The following is an 18,064-nucleotide window of genomic DNA, read 5'->3' on the forward strand; positions in this document are numbered from 1 at the left end:
ATGTATGTGTGCAAGATTTCAGTCAGCCCCAAAAGAATCACATCAAACAGTAGTAAAAAAAATTCTTAGGAATCTCCTAAGTACACTTGAACTAGGTTTATGGTATCCAAAGGAATCTGGATTTGAAATGATTAGTTATTCAGATGCAGACTTTGCTGGATGTAAAATAGATAGAAAAAGCACAAGTGGAACATGTCATGTTCTAGGACATTCTCTAGTTTCATGGTCTTCAAAGAAACAAAATTCTGTAGCATTATCCACAGCAGAAGGAGAATACATTGCTGCAGGAAATTGTTGTGCTCAAACATTATATATGAAACAATAGTTAAAAGATTTTCAAATACAATATCAAACTATCCCTATCAAATGTGATAACACAAGTGCTATTAATATCTCAAAAAATCCAGTATCTCACTCAATAGCAAAACATATTGATATAAGACATCACTTTTTGAGAGATCATGTACAAAATGAAGATATAGTACTGGAGTTTGTGAATACACATGATCAATTAGCAGACATTTTCACAAAACTTTTGTCAGAAGAAAGATTTATATTTATAAGAAGAGAATTGGGCATGCTTCATAATCGGGAAGTTATTTAGGAGTTGTTCTGGTTGACAGGTGACTGCCACCAGGGTATTAGGCGGCTGTCTCGCGGTGGGTTAGGTTCTAAAACCCTATTCTAAGTCATTTTAAAACCCTCCAGGCACCTGACCATTCATTTTCCTTCAGAAACCCTTCGTCTCCATCACTTTTTGTACAAAAATCTTGCTAAAAAACATCTAGAAATCTAGCATCAAATCCTTTTTTTTTCACATAAAAACTGAGCATTAGCTTCGAGTTTCCTTGATTTTATTCTTCATCTAACCATGCCTAGACCAAAATTCGTTGGCGTTAAAAGATCTTCCTCTTCCACAAGTATCAATAACCATGAAGTGGAGAAATGGTTAGTCATTCCACACGCCAAGCACCTCTACCGAAATCAAATTGCTTCAGCAGAACCGATATTAGGTAAGGTACTCGACGTAATGTTATTTCATTCAGATTTTCCCGAAATCTTGGAACTCTTCAAGGATATTGGATGGGATAGGTTCATCACCTACCAAGCTAAAGGGTATTATCCTAATGTTGTACGTATTTTCTATGCAAATATGGAGCGATGTGAAAATGGAATCAAAACAAATATGCTTGGGAAAGAGATTCAACTAAATTCCATATCTTTGGGAAAGATCCTTTGAATTAAGCCAGGGGATTTCAAGATTCATATCATTGAGAAGCAATGGATTATGGCTCAAGGTTTTACACCACAAGAATTTTTGCCACTAGTTATGACTGATTTTTCTTGTGTTTCTATGTATTCAAGTTTTTATTGGCTATGCAACTTTTGGTGTTCTAGAACTAGCACTTTAACTTGAAGTATTATCTCTATTTTTCTCCTTCCCTCCTTTTTGATAGATGTCCAAAGGGGGAGAGAAAGTTGTAGTGCAAAAATATGAAGTATGTTTGTGCTATGTTGAAGTATGTTTGTGACTTTTAATGAAGTTTTTTTTCTATAAAGTATACCATGCTTTTTGATAGGGGGAGTCATGAAAATATACCATACTTATTGATAAAGGGAGCCATGAATTTCAAAAGCTTAATATTTTTGCTCTCGATTTGTCATCATCAAAAAGGGGGAGAATGTTGGCCTAATAAGCCTTACAATTCTTATTTTGATAATAACAAATCAAATAATATATTTAATATGTTTCAAGTAAAAGTGTTCAGGAAAATAACAGAGCTCAATTGTATAAGAAAGTTCATGGATTACAAAGAGCATGAAGAATGAAGTCATATTGTGAAAAGCTCAAAGGAAAGAAAGCAACTCCAAAGATGGTGGAAGAACAAGTTTTGAAGACTAGATTATACTTTTAAGGATATTCTCAAATGTAAGTACTTCAAAGTAAATCTTAAGTATAAAGAAATTTGAAGCTCATAAAAATTCAGAAATATGTTTTTATATATATACTCAAAAGAATATTTCTTAAATCCATGAAAAGAAAGGGTTTAAGAAAAGAAAATTTTTTTTGAAATAATGAAGTTTTTAAACATATTTATTTCAAAATATTTGGAAAATAAAAAATATTTTTTTTAAACATATATACTCTAAAAAGTATTTTTTTTTTTAAATAAATAAAAAGGGCTTAAAAAGAGAAGATTTTTTAAACCATGCTTTTAAACATATTTATTTCAAAATATTTGGAAATGAATTTTAGAAATCCTTGGGAGTAATGGATGATTTCAAAAAAACTCTGTAAATAGTTCTAATCTCAAACATTTTAAATTAGAGAAAAGAAAGTACAAAGAAAGAGAGAAAGAATTTTGATGAAATATTCAAAAGAATTTTGAAATTGAGAAATCCTCTAAAGTTTCCAGATCAAGTGCTTTTTAACAACTTTTCTGATCCAGAGATATTCAAAGGCTTTTAGATCAAAGTAAGTTTTTTTTTAAAAGGTTTTAGATCAACTAATCTTCAAGTATTCAAAATTTTGTTTTTAAAGGATCTGAAATTCTTTTAAGATAAACTCTCTGATCTGAAATCGATTTACGTTCTGAAATTAAGTTTTCCAACGATCAAAATTTTTATCTTCTTTGGAAAATTATTTGATAATCCATACCAAGTAATTGAGCTTGAAATTTCTAATATTTAAATTACTTTGAGGTATAAAGTGAGCTGATTGGTGTATTAATTCACTCTACTGTGAGAGTTTTCTTTTGTACACATATTCCTTCGTTATCTTTCTTAAACGATTCTGACTTGTTGAATCGTTGAGCCAAATAAGGGGTTGTTATTTGGAGAGGCGGGCTCTAGCCTAATTGAAGGAGTGCATTGTAAGTTGGTATTGTTCCACCAGGTAAAGGAACTGAGATAGTGAAATCCTTTGGTGTTTTTGCCAAAGGCGAGGACGTAGGCTGTGTTGAAGCCAAACCTCGTAAAAACTCTTGTCTTCTTCGCTCTACTTTAATTTACATACTTTATTCGCTTTTGTTATAAAATTTATGAGTGCAGGTTGCAGGATTTAAATTAAGTTCTTGATCAATAGAAAGTACGTTTTGATTAATCTTTTGCGGAAACCAAAAGGGGAGTACGTTGATTAATTTGCGGAAATATTAATCAAGTAAAGTGAATAATAAAAGGTTACAGGGAAAGCAATGGAAGCCTAAATGTTATTGATTGATTGATTACGTTGATTGAATTATTATTTTAAATTCCAGTTTTCTTAAAGTGTTTTTATATATTGTATTTTGCTGGGTTATTAAAATTAGAAAACTTAAAAATCAAATAAAATTAAAAGATTTCCAATTCACCCCCCCCTTCTTGGGAAGCTATTCTTCATTTCACAAATCTCTTTGGGTGAAGAAATACTTAAAACTTTTGTGGTCCATGAAGATTTCACATTTTTCTTTATATAGATAATGCCTCTAGATCTTGAAAGCATACACCACCGCAACTAATTCTAAATCACGCACAGGATAGTTCTTCTCATATTCTTTAAGTTGCTTAATTGCATAAGCAATAACTCTCCCCTGCTGCATCAACACGCACCCAAGTACCCTCTGGGACGCCTTACTGTATATGACAAATCCATCCTCTCCTAATGGAATAGCTAACACTAGAGCAGTAACTAACTGCTGCTTCAACTCCTGAAAGCTCTGCCTACACTCATCGGACCATTCAAACCTCGCATTCTTCCTCGTGAACCATGTCAAGGGACGTGATAATCCGAAAAAGCCATCTACAAAACACTTGTAGTACCCTGCTAAACTAAGAAAACTCCTAACCTCGGACGTTTCCCGGTCTCACCCAATTCATTACTAATTTTATCTTACTCGGATCAACTGATATACCGTCTCTAAAGATAACATGCCTAAGGAAGGTGACCTGCCTTAGCCAAAATTCACATTTCTTGAATTTTGCATACAATTTTCTTTCTCTCAATATCTGTAACACTAGCCTTAAATGATGCTCATGCTCCCTAAAACTCTTCGAGTTAACCAATATATCATCTATAAAAATTACAACGAACTAGTCCAGATACTGATGGAACACCCGATTCATCAGGTCCATGAATGCGACAGGTGCATTAGTCAAACCAAACAACATAACTAGAAACTCATAATGCCCATACATGGTCTTGAAAGCTATCTTCAAAACGTCCTCCGCTTTAACTTTCACTTGGTGGTAACCTAACCGGAGGTCAATCTTGGAATAGACCTGAGTTCCATGGAGTTGATCAAATAGATCATCGATTTTGGGAAGAGGGTATTTATTCTTGATTTTCACTTTGTTTATTTTTCTGTAATCAATACACATCCTCATGGTCCCATGCTTATTTTTCACGAACAAGACTGGCGCTCCCCAGGGTGACATGCTGGGCTAGATAAATCCTTTATCTAACAACTCTTGTAGCTGATCTTTCAATTCTTTCAATTTATCTAGAGCCATTCTGTAAGTCGCTTTAGATATTGGTGCCATTGGAAGTAGATCAATTGTAAATTCTATCTCCCGATCTGGTGGTAAGCTAGGTAACTACTCTGGAAAGACATCTAAAAATTCTCTAACCACTAAAATGTCAGCCTATTTCAGTTCTTCCTTTGGAAGCTCCTTTATGTAGGCAACATATCCCTTGAAACCACCCTAAAGTAGCCTCCTCTCCTGAATAGCCGACACTAACTGTGGCGAGGCACGCACACGCGAACCCATGAACCTGAATTCTTGCTCACCTGGGGGTTTGAAGATCACCTATTTCTAATGGCAATCAATGCTGGTGTAATTAGCTACCAGCCAATCCATACCCAATATCACATCAAATCCCTACATCTCTAACACCATAAGATTGGATGGTAACACTTTTCCCTAAATACCCACTAGATAGTTTCTAATTACCCTCCTACATCTCACTACTGATCCAATCGGTGTAGCTACTGATAACTCAACATCTAATAATTGTGCTTCGACCCTAGATATTCTAACATATCCCGATGACACAAAAGAATGGGTGGCACCTGAGTCAAATAAAACAATAAATTTATATGATAAATCAATAAGTGTACCTGTAATAACATCTCCGACAGCCTCGGCATCTCTTAACGTCAAAGCATAAATCCTTGCTGAAGCTGCGTTCCTCTGCTGGCCACCACAATGCGCTTTGATAACCACCCCGGAATGGTTTGGGAGTTGGTGTATGGATCAAAGGTGCTGGACATGCTCGTGCCATATGGCCGGGTCTCCCACAACGATAGTAGATGTCATTCCCCACTCGGCACTCTCTTAGATGTTTCTTCTTGCACGTCTAACACACAGGGTAGGTCTGCACACCCTGATTCTTGCGATATCCCATGATCTGCCTCTGACCTCCACTATATCGGTCTCCTTTTCAAAGGCCCCGGCTAGAATTGGTCTAAAAACCTGAGGGAACAGACCTCTTCTTCTGGCTCGATGTTCCTGCATCTCCTTGATTGCTCTCCTCTGCTATGGTGGCCCTATCTACTAAATCAGAGAAATCATGTACCTTAAGAATTACTACTTGTTTATAAATGTCCCGCCTCGAACCCCTTTCGAACATCCTAGCCTTCTTAGCTTCATCTGGGACGATATAAGGGAAAAAGTGCAATAACTTGATGAATTTTGCCGCATACCTTTGAACTGTCATCTGTCCCTGAGACAAATTTAGACATTCTTGTACTTTAGCCTCTCTGACAGTGGTGGTAAAATATCTATCGAAGAATATCTCTCTAAACTGGCTCTAGGTCATAACCACCGATATGGGTCTCTGCAACTCTAATAACCTCGTAGCTGTCCACCACCTCTTGACCTCGCTGGTCAATTTATAGGTAGCATAAATGACCCGCTGCTCATCTATGCATTGGAGCACCGTCACTATTTTCTCGATCTCCTACATCCAATTCTCAGAAACTGCAGGATTAGCTTCTCTTGAAAATGTTGGAGGATTCATATTTGTGAACTTTACTATGTTACAACCCGGGCTTGCAGTCAGGCCTCCCTATACCTTGGAGCTCCGTGCAATCTCAGCCATGACCTGATGAGCTACACTACATAATACTGCATCTGAATCAGCTCCGCCTGCATTCAAGGGCCCTGCACCCTTACTACCACTCAGATGAGCACTACCACCCCCAGGGTCCATCCTGAAAAGACAATAAACATGACTTAGGGACCCTATCCTTATAATTTACGTATCTAACCACTATCTTGACATCCTTATCTTAATCAAGATTCAGTCCTACACTATAGAAACACAACCCGACAATAGTTTACTATGGCTTTCCTAAAATCGTCACCCCAAAAAAGACACAGAAACTACCACCAAAGTCCGGCCTCCACACTGCAGAACAAAACCTCGAATCTTTTTTCCTAAACTCTAGTATTGTTTCCGCTGCACTCTAAAGTCTACAGAACCTAACAACCTAGGCTTTGATACCAAATTATAACGACCTGATTTTTCATGCAATTTTTTTATACCATAAAATTATACTACTATGATACCCTGAATAAAACCTATAACGTCATCCCGATCCAAGTGGGGACCAGGAAGCCTGAACATCCATAAAATTTCCTATACAGCGGTAAACAAAAAGGCATACAACCACATTTACAATACTAGAGTTTCAATATTCCCAAAATATACATACAACATGAAAATTCCCAAAAATCTTCCATATGATCTCCTAGGAACCATTCAAAAATGCATCTTTCCTAAAAATACTCACCCTACAGACATGGAAGTACTATTGTTCCCCCTACCTCCGAGTCTGATCTGCTCATCTATCTAGTTCACCTAAAAAATGGTAAATTACTATGATAAGACAACTCTCAGTAAGAAAAAATATGATATTACCAGTGTGTGGCAGATGAGTTTACATAATTGTAATATCTGATTTAAAAGTATTGTAAACAAATGAGTCTGAGAAAACAGGTATAAATAATACACAGTATAACTCACACCTATGTTGCTTAACATAACCTGTTTTCTAAATATTCTATTCAAAATACTTCTAATATATATAGGTATGACTACGGTTTCTGTAGATCTAGATATATAATAATAACTGAGAAAACTTCCCTAGATGGATAACTGAAAGTCATGAATTAACCCCTCATGGCAAGGTTGTACGGGCCTTAACCCGTAGGCGGGACTTAACACTAGTTGGCCGACCAGGATAAGTCAACTGAACTCCGATAGTCAGATCGACCACCTCAACCCCAACTTACGGGGACCCTATCCACAGAAAAGGCAAGATTGACTACTGAAAATCCACATACTATCTGAGATATGTGGTTGCACTCTGAACTGACATAGCAAAGGTACTGTGTTCTAAAAACTGATATAGTCCATCAGGGTCTGATACTAAATATATATAACTGATATGTAATGACGTACTTATCTTAATATAAAATGAAATAAAATAAATAAAATGGTCAACCCAAACCCGTGGGTAGCGGGGAGACCTGTCATACATAGCGGAACCTAAGCAGCAGTAAGTATAAAAATTACAACCATCCAACCATAAAACATAATACTAGAGTCTACTTACACCAAAATAACATACATATATTTTCAATCTCCCATAACATTCCAAGTACAACTAGGATCTCACAACAAAATAATCCTGATCCTAGTACAAAATCTTACCCTCCTAGTGGGGTAGCTCAATAAACTCAATGGCGGCCACGACCCGCCGGTCTCTCAGGGTCTCCTGAAAAATTAATTAAATTTGGGGTGAGACACTTCTCAATAAGGGAAAATAAACTAAATACAGTTGCGTGGCAACATGAACATTTAATGCAATTCTACATATATAGTACATTTTATATATCTGTAAACATTCATCATATCGTACTGAATAATCATATACTTTCATATTTACTAATAAATCATATCGTTCTTAAAACGTCTGTTATAGCTTATAATACTGAAAACATACCGAGGATGAATAGTTAGCTGGTGTCATGTATTACCCCCCCATGACGGGTTGTGCAGCTCGAAGGCAGGACTCGACAATGGCTGACTGACCACTACCGAGTCAAAAAAATGTCTGTAAGTATGATGGACCCGCCACACCCTAGTTCGGACTATTAGGTGGACGTCTACAACTCTACATTGAAAGCCACATCGATTATCCATCTCCCACCCCCTTGTGGGGTGGTTAGCACCAATCTGATCATAGATATCTGATCTATATAGCTACGGTACCAAACTCCTAAAACTGAACTAAACTAACATCCGGGTTCTGATAACATATAATACATGATATTATTGTATTTTCATCATTTCATAAATACGGCCTCGCGCCGAAAATTATTTCATAAATATGGCCTCGTGCCGAAATCATTTCATATATACGGCCTCGCGCCGAACATTTCATAAATACGGCCTCGCATCGAAATCATTTCATATATATATATATATATATGGCCTCGCGTCAAAATCATTTCATACATATCATTTTGAAAATAAATCAACTATCATGTACTCAAAATCATCATAATATACTGTATCTTTTCATAACTCCTAAAAACATGTTTTATTCGTAAAATTTGTCATATCATTACTTTTCATGAAAAATAACATTCATGCCACACAAAGTTGAATAATTTTGTACATTTCATTCTAAAATCACATTTTCCGTATAATAGCAATATTTTCCTAATAACATATGTTTTCTCAATAATATTTAAATATCATGCATGCTTCCCTGAAAATTAATTTACTAATAAATAATAATAATACGAGTGAAAAATTACTGCTTTAGTTTATTCTTTTACCTGGCTACTAAGAAAAGCCCCTATAAACTCTGGTCTCACACCCGTAGGATTTCCTATTCAACACTCTGAAATCGACAACTTGCAGAACAAAACTTCAGTATTTTTATGTGAATATCATTTTCTATAACTATGGTAATACCAAATTCGACGTAAAAAGCCTTACCTTGATTCGGGGACAAATTTTGACTAGCTTCCACCAATGATCCGCTCCAACAGATTTGGAGAGAACTTCCCCAGGAGCGTCGTGGTGGCCTCAGATCGTCGATCCGGCAAGCGATGGAGCCGAAATCGAAGAGAGAGGAAAGAGAAACCGAAGGGAGAGAAAGGGAGAGAGATTTTTCTTAAATTGTGCGTATAAATCCAGGTTTTTATATTTATAGGGTCGGATTCGTCGACGAGACACGTCAGCTTGTCGATGAGTCCTGTAGAAAGTTCATCGACGAACTTGCACCTTCGTCGATGAATTTCAGACTTCCCCAAAATCCTCTCTCGGTAACTTCTCGTCGACGAAACTTGTCTTCGTCGACGAGGCTCTCTTGTACCCTCATCGACAAATCCCTTGTGTTTGTCAACGAGGACCTGATAAACTTCCTCAGTTATTTTTTCCAAAGTGCAATGTCATCAACTGACTCCTTCTGTTACTATTTCCATTTCCCTTCCTCTTTAGTATTTAAATACCATTATTATTATTCGGGTCATCACATGATATTTCTTTATTATTGATTAATCATGATTCTGTTTAACTAAAATAACCATAATGTTGTAGTAAACTGATTTGAATAAGTTGATATATATGAATGTTATGGTTCTGTAATCTAAATATCATGGTTTACTAAAATTGAATTTTATATTTCTGTATAAGCTGTAAAAATCATAATCTGTAAAAATCATAATTCTGGATAATACTGTAAATCGTGCTTTCTGTATAAATTGTATAATCTTGGTACTGAAAAAACTTAATATTTTAACTATGTAAAATTACATAAATTCTGATAACATGAAAGCTGTATAAATTCTGTACTATACTGATAATTTCTCATGCCACACACTTAATTAAACAAAACACATGTACTGAAATATGTAGAACTGTATAATTTACTTACTCTGAAAACACCCATAATTATATATTATATTTTACTAGTAAGTATTTTTAAATCAGCTGGCATAGCATATTTCCCTTACCTATCTGTCTGGGAGGCTTTCCTCCAATTCAACTCTCACGCCCTCAGCGTACCGACCTCAAAATCCTGCAATTACATATATACAAAATTCCTAGTAAAACACTAAATTTCCCAAAAAATCATTACACTCATATTTCCTAAACCTACTTACTCGTAATTTCCTAAACTATAATTTACCTAGGCTCTTGGAAAAATATCCGTTGGGGTCCTCAACCCAAGCCTGCAGGGTCCCAAAAACACCTTAACCCTAAAATCATGACATCCTAATTTTACTCCACAAAACACTAGTGTATTCTCATACAACACAAAATCCGGGCTCAGATAAACATGGTAATACTGTAAATACCTAAATAATCGACTTATCCTGATTTTGGGATGGTATCCAAACTTCTCAAATCGAAATTCTGCTCTAGCTAAGTTGTAAAAAATCTTCTTAGGATCATCGTGGTAGCTTTAGACCGTCAAACCGAGGAGAAATGGAGCGGGAAATCTAGAAAGAAGGTGGAGGGTTCATTTTCTAGAGAGAGAAAGTGAAATGGGATGAATTTCTTTGTTGAAAAGTGAATTTTCAGCTATATATAGGTGGCTGGCCACGTGGCTTCGTCGACAAGACACATGGCCTCGTCGACGAGGCGAAGAAGGGAGTCCGTTGACGAAGATAAGGATCTCATCGACGAACCAAAGGGTTTGAAACACCCCCTTTTGGGTTATTTTCATTGACGAACACTGAAATTCGTCCACGAATCCTTCAGGGAGTTTGTTGACGAAACCAGGCCATTTGTCGATGAACCCTGTTTGACCCCTTTAAATTTCCTTCTTCTCTTTTATTTAATTATTAAAATTTTTGGGTCTTTACATAGCTTCTATTTAATATTTTCTTTAACCCCGCTCTCATACCAATTGAAAAGGAAGGTGTATTCCCAAGAGGGGGATGAATTAGGATTTTAAAATTTCTTTGATTGATTCGTTAACTTATTTTAATTTCAGCCACCACACAAGCAAAGTAGGTTTTCAATTTTAAGTTCAAAGGAAGATTAACTTTGTTAAAACCTTTATAAATGAATATACTAAGTTGAATATCCTGTTCAGCACCTCAACACAATCCAATCAACACAATCACAACACAATCCACACAAGATAAAGAATTCAATAATGTTGTCTAGTTTTAGCACTTTTGTAACTCAAAGTAGAGTTTGAGAATATTTGTTTGCTAATAAGAAGCCCTGTATTTGTGTACTTGTTTGCTCAATATAAACCACAATTCAAACTTCCAGCAATCTTCTAAAAACTCAAACTTTAAATAAATTTTCAGTTAATTAGTCTTGGGTGTTAACCAATCAACGTACTTCTTTTAAGGTTTTTGCAATTTATATTGATCAACCAACGTACTCCCTTTCGGTTTTTGCAATCCCAAAATCAAATTAATCCTTGATTTATTTGATTTCCAATCCACGTAATTTATATGATCAAAAATTAATATCCAACCACGTAGTTAATATAAACAGAAAATTAAATGATAGTAGGGAAGAGAGTGAGACGAGAGTTTTTACAAGGTTCGGCTATACCCGCCTATGTCCTTGCCTTAGGCTAAACCACCCAAGGATTCCACTATAACCACTCCTTTACGGGCAGAAGCAACCTTACAATCTCTCCTTTAATAGGCTAGAGTACGTCTCTCCAAACGATACCCCACGCTTGGTCTAACAATAATTCAAGAACCTGAACCGTCTACAAAACAAGAATAAGTTTTGGTGTACAAAGACACTCTCAATAAGAGCAGATTAGTATAACAATTCAGCACTAAAATATACTTCAATTCAAAATAATAATTGAAAGAGTTTGAAGTCTTTTGAAGTATATCACCATGAGCTTTCTTTCTAGATTGAAAGAATTTAGTATAGGCTCAGAATTGTGTGAGAGATTCCGAGCAAACCTCAGTAGGGAATTCAAAAAGTAATTGCACAAGAGAGCTTTTGAGAGTTTTGAGAGTTTTGAGAGCAAGAAAGTTTGATTGCTGTAATTGCTTGGTGTGTTTGAATACTTAGCCTTGGGGAGGTATTTATAGATGATTAATCAAGAGTATTTTGTGTTCCCCAAGTGACTTGGAGTATTTCCTAAGTTTTCATAACGGCTAGAATTTAAAAAATCAAATTTGGACCATTATGTCTAAAACTAAAATTTCAAAAAGTCAGCCGACTGGAAAATATGAGTCAGTCGCTTAGATCCATTTAAAACATTCAGATTTTCAAAGTCAGAGCGAGTTAGTCGACTAGGAAGACACGAGTTAGTCGACTGGGTCCTCTTGGGTTGTTTAAAATCAGTTCAAATTTTTGTTAGTTGCTTAGAAAAATTGTGTAGTCAACTAGGTCCTCTCGGGTTGTTTCAAAATCAATTTAAATATTTTTCAGTTGACTGGGAAAACTTTGTTAATCTCCTGGAAACACCAAAAATTGATTTTTTTTTTTAAATTTATTTCCAAATTCTTTTTGCTCTTTTGCTTTCCCTAAAATAATTTAAGACTTTTGAAAAGTATTTTCTGGGGTTTTTCAAAACATGGTCTCTAGGCCAATGAGATTCCTAATGAGCTTCAAATCCAATCAAATTATCATTTGAATGAAGTACTTACATAGAGACTCTTCTTAAGACTTTAAAACACTTTCTAAGCTAGGAGTCTTCATGCTTGTCCTTTGTTGAGTCATTTGAACTTTGAGTTTCAAATTCTCTAAGCTTTTAGCAAGTCCTCTTTGATATTCTTGCTCTTATGATCTTCAAGCTTTCATATTCCTTTTCCATTGAGTCTTGCAATCAGCTTTTGAACTTGAGCTTAATGACATAATTCCTGAAATTTCATCATTTGCAACAAAACATGTTAAGTGACTTTTTATTTGTTATCATCAAAACAAGATTAGTAAGCCATGTTAGGCCAACAATGGACTATGTGAGGAATGGTGTAATCCCAAGAGGGGGGTGAATTGGATTTTTATAAGCTTTGGCTAATTATTTTTCTGATTCACTAAACAATATCTCAAGTGTGTATGTAAAATAATATCAATAATGAATTTAAAACATGTATGTAAAATAATCAGAACAATATAAATAAAGTCATACACGTGCAGAAATGTAAATGAGATAAGGGAGAGGGAATGACACCGAGATTTTTACGAGGTTCAGCTATACCCACCTACGTCCTCGCCTCAAGCAAACCACTTGAGGATTTCCACTATAGCACTCCTTTAACAAGGCGGAGCCACCATGTTACACACTCCTCATAGGCGGAGCCATCTCTCTAAGCGATACCCCACGCTCGGTACACCACTCCTTATAGGCGGAGCCACCTCTCCAAGTGATATCTCCTCACTTGGCCATGGTTCAAAACCTGAACCGCAAAGAGTATGAATGAAAATGAAATTTGCGTACAATGAATGCTTCTTCACAAGCTGATTTATAAAATGAAAAATATATCTAAATGCACTCTTAAATGATTTGAAATGAGAAACTCAATATAGTTTAGTGGAAATGATTTTTCTCAAATGACCTTTGAGATATTAAATGTAAGAAAGCTTTCAAGAAACACACACACACACACACACACACACACACACACACACACACACACACACACACACATATATATATATATATGAGTGTGAATATATGCTCTAGCCTTTCAAGTATAACTCAAAAATGTTTTCTCCAAAATATTTTTCAAAAGAAGAGTAGGAGAAATTTAAATTTGATGCCCAAGAAGACTTTTGAAATATCAAATATAAGAAAGTTTTGATGTAGAAAATATGAGTGTAAAAATATGCTCAAAGCTTTTCAAGAAATTCTCAAAATGTTTTTCAAGAAGAGTAAGGGAAATATAAATTTGATCTTCAAAAAGGAGTTTGAAATATGAATAAGAATGAAAGAATTTTCAACAAAACTTCCCAGAATTTTTTCTAACACTCCCTAAGTGTTTAGGCTTAGTATATATAGGCAAAAACCAAATATAGCTGTTATATGACCGTTGGAACTTTAAAATAATAGTTTATTTTGAAAACTAGTCGTTTTTCAGCCGTTGGGGCACTTTTTTGCAGACACGCTTCAGTATTTTAGGCATAACTTTTTCTATACAACTCAAAATTTTACGTTCTTGGTATAAAAATAAATATAAGAAAAAATATCACAACTTTCACGTTGAACACTTTTTAAGATGAAAAGTGATTGATTGAGAAAATCGCTTATCAATGCGACGGCAAAAACATGAAGGGCATTTTTCTCTTGCGGACACCTTTCAATATTTTGGACATTACATTTTCTAGGAAACTCCAAATGGGATGTTATTGGTATCAAAAGAAATCTAAGATAAAATACCACAATTTTCATGTTGAACATATTTTAATAGGAGAATAGATTGATTGAGAAAAGTGCTCATCAATAAGACGGCAGAAATATGAAGGGGATTTTGAAAATCTTGTTTTGGAGTTTTTCATTCCAAAAATGATTTTTATACTTGAAATAATTTTTGCACATTTGTAAAATGATTTTTCATGAAATATAGAGTCCAAATAAGGTCATGGTTGAGATCTTCACATCAAATTAAATGAATATGCATGCACAATTGAAACCTAAGTACATTATAGTTGAAAAATGCAAGTCTTCAAGCTTTGCTCTTTGGTTTTCCATGGAACATGCCAAAGGATGTGCTCGAATAAGTGCTTCATGGCTTCCATTTTGCATCAGTCATTTGTGCTCACAAAAACATAAACTTGTTCAAACACTTAGCGCACAAATGCGATGTTGTGATTTGTCATTATCAAAACAGGATAGAACTCAAGAAGTCAACAGGCTAAAATGTGGTGTGCTTGGGAATAATATGTAATGACTAAATCAATCCTTAAACAAGCCTTTGGACATGTATTTATAGGCAAATTGGGTTACTAACCGTTTTATGGTTGTTGGGCTAATATATTAATTGTTTACTTTGAAAACTAGTCATTTATAGCAATTATGGCTTGAATCCCGACACAAATCATCGACTGTTTAACCTAATTAGTAGACTTTTTACCCCAATTAGTCGACTGATTACCCCTATCAATTGATTGTTTCTTCTAGGCGACATTTTGCCTGAAATTGTTGACTATTTATCCCAAACCGTCGACTGTTTTCCCGTTCTCATCTATGAAAGTCTTCAACATGAAAGTTATGAGATTTTTTCTTAACTTTCCGTAAATACCAACATCGCTTTTTTTTTTGGAGTTTTCCAGCAAAATTTATGCTCCAAATACTAAAGGGTATTCACGAAATTTGAGAGGTGCATAAATGAGGTTTTAAACCCAACCAGGACAAAGTTTTTAAAAGATCATAACACTAATATGATTTAAAACTTGTCCCATATAAAAATACATTCGAGCAAAAGATATTTTTATAAAACTCTTTATTTTGTCTTTAAAAACCATGAGTATTAAACTTATGACTTAGTGATATCCTTTGTACTCTTACGAACTAGTATTGTAATAATCACAAAAATAAATAATAATAATAATTAATTAATTAATTATTATTATTAATTAAATAATATAATTATATATATATGTATATATATAAAGGAAGTCTCAGACTTCCTGAACATTTAGGAAACAAATTTCACCCCCCTGCAATCTCTCTCTCTCTCTCTCTATCTCTCAATTTCTCTTCCATTTCTCCGCGAAATTGAAGAATGAACATCATTTTCGAGTCCCAGTTCTGCTCTTTAAAGTTTTAATCAGAAAAATTTCATCTTTTCCATGTCGTAGGCACCACTCCAGAGCTAGTATAAGTGGACTAGATTATGTCAGTTTTTATTTTAAAATTTAACCGATTAAATTTGAGTATATGAATATGGTGATATCATGTCATATTTTATTTTAAAATTTACCCGATTAAATTGAGTATATGTATGTGGTGATATTTGTTTTGTTTAAATATATGTCTGAGCAAATTAAAATATGTAGGTTTGATCATGTCTGTTTTTATTTAAATATATTTGAGTTAAATTAAACCACGAGGATTTGATCATATTGATTTTATGTAAATATATTGGAGTCAAATTAAATATGTGAAATTGATCATACCCGCATTTTTATTGAAATCTACCGAATATATACTTATAAGGATTTCTATGGAAATTTATATAATTATAATTATTAAACAAATTGTGTGGCATGAGTTTATTTCATTTATAGTATAAATGAGCAAGCTTGGGGATTTTACGGTGTTATAATTATTACGTGTTATATGGTGAATTTTACGGTATTATATTTATTACGTGGTTGATTGGGAATAATAATGAGATTTATTACAAATTTTGTGTTGGGAAAATGATCAAATGTTTATACTGTTGTATTGCATAAATTGCAATTATAGGTTTTAAGAATCTTGATAGGCCGAATGTGGTGAATGCTCGATACTGTAGTTATAGAGGAATATTAGTGCAATCACACTATTGTGGAAGTGTTGGCGGTAGATAGTCGATTTGGCCTGAGTAGGGTTGTACTCACCTATTTTCGGACTAGGATGTGGTAGGCAAATCGATCTTACAAACGTAATATTTTGATTTAGTTTTGGTTGGCCAATTAAACTAAGTTTAGTCTTCGGACCGTACAACACATCATGGGGGTTAAACATGACATGTATCGGCCCAAAAGGAGTCTTTTACGCATATTTGGGTATTTATGTGATTATAGCCTTTAATAGTCATAAATGATGTTTTGAAAGAAAGTACGGAATTTATTTTTATATGTGATCTACAGTTTACAAACAAAATTTTTATTCAAATAAAATGATTATTAAATTATTTTTACACTAAAGCTCATATTAGCTACACACTGATAATAATCTAGTCCTTACTTACTGAGAGGTGTCTCACTTTAATAATTAATTCATATTTCAGGACATTCCGGAGACTAGGCCTAGTGAGCTTCTGGGTGGGGTTAGAAAAATATAGTTTAGAGTAAGTGCTTGTGTAAAATCAGTTAAATATGTTTTTGTTTCATGTGATGTAAATATTGTTACTTGGTGATACCCATGTAAATTTGGTGGTTTAGTATTTTGATATTATAATTTTTGAGGTTTTAGATTATTTCCGTTGCTTGTATTGATTTTAATTATGAAAAGTGGCACCCTGGACCCCACTAGGTTTGGGGCGTCACAGTTGTGGTATCAGAGCCTAGGAGATAGGTTCTGTAGACTCTAACAAATAATTTTACCAGAGTTTTGGTTTAGATTACGATAGGGGTAGGAATGGGTAGGTTAGGATATTTTTTTTAGTTTATTGTTTTTATATGCTGTAACAGTAGATTTTATGATTCTAAAATATTTTTTGTCTTTTCTTCAAAGTGGACCTCGGAGATAACAATATGAATGCTACAAAAAGTAGTAATATGGGGGCTTTCAATGAAGAAGACATTAATTCTACTTGAGTGCTACGTGAGTTAACTCAGCAGGTTATGACAGAGATTAAGCGGAGCTCTAAGGAACAAAACTACTCACCCACTAACTAGGGTTGCACCATTGAGCAGTTCACCCGCATGAACCCCCCAACTTTTGAGGGTGGAACTGATCCAATCATTGCAAAAAATTGGATCTAGAAGATGGAGGAATTATTGGCAGTCATTCGCTACACTAACGAGCAAAAGGTTCTATAGCCACTTTTAAAATGATCGGGGAGGTCAAACGCTAGTGGATTTCTATGAAGCTACTCAAGGAACAAAGGCCAGAACTAGCAACTCTAACCTAGAAATGCTTTAAGGATCTTCTTTGATATACATTTTCCCACTTCCACTAGAGATGCCAAGGCGGAGGAGTTTACAAATTTAACCCAAGGGAACTTGACCATTCAGCAATATGCGGCCAAGTTTATTAAATTGTCTCGATTCACCCCGTATTTAGTTCCAAATGATCGAAGAAGGCTCGGGGGTTCGAGAAAGGCCTAAGTCTGAGGATTTATGAGCAGGTGGTGGCATTCCAAGTCCATAACTTCTCTGAGTTGGTGGATAAAGCAACTGTGGTAAAGAAAAGTCTACAAAGAAGTG

Source organism: Malania oleifera, chromosome 13 (assembly GCF_029873635.1).
Source record: "Malania oleifera isolate guangnan ecotype guangnan chromosome 13, ASM2987363v1, whole genome shotgun sequence".
Lineage (NCBI taxonomy): Eukaryota > Viridiplantae > Streptophyta > Magnoliopsida > Santalales > Ximeniaceae > Malania > Malania oleifera.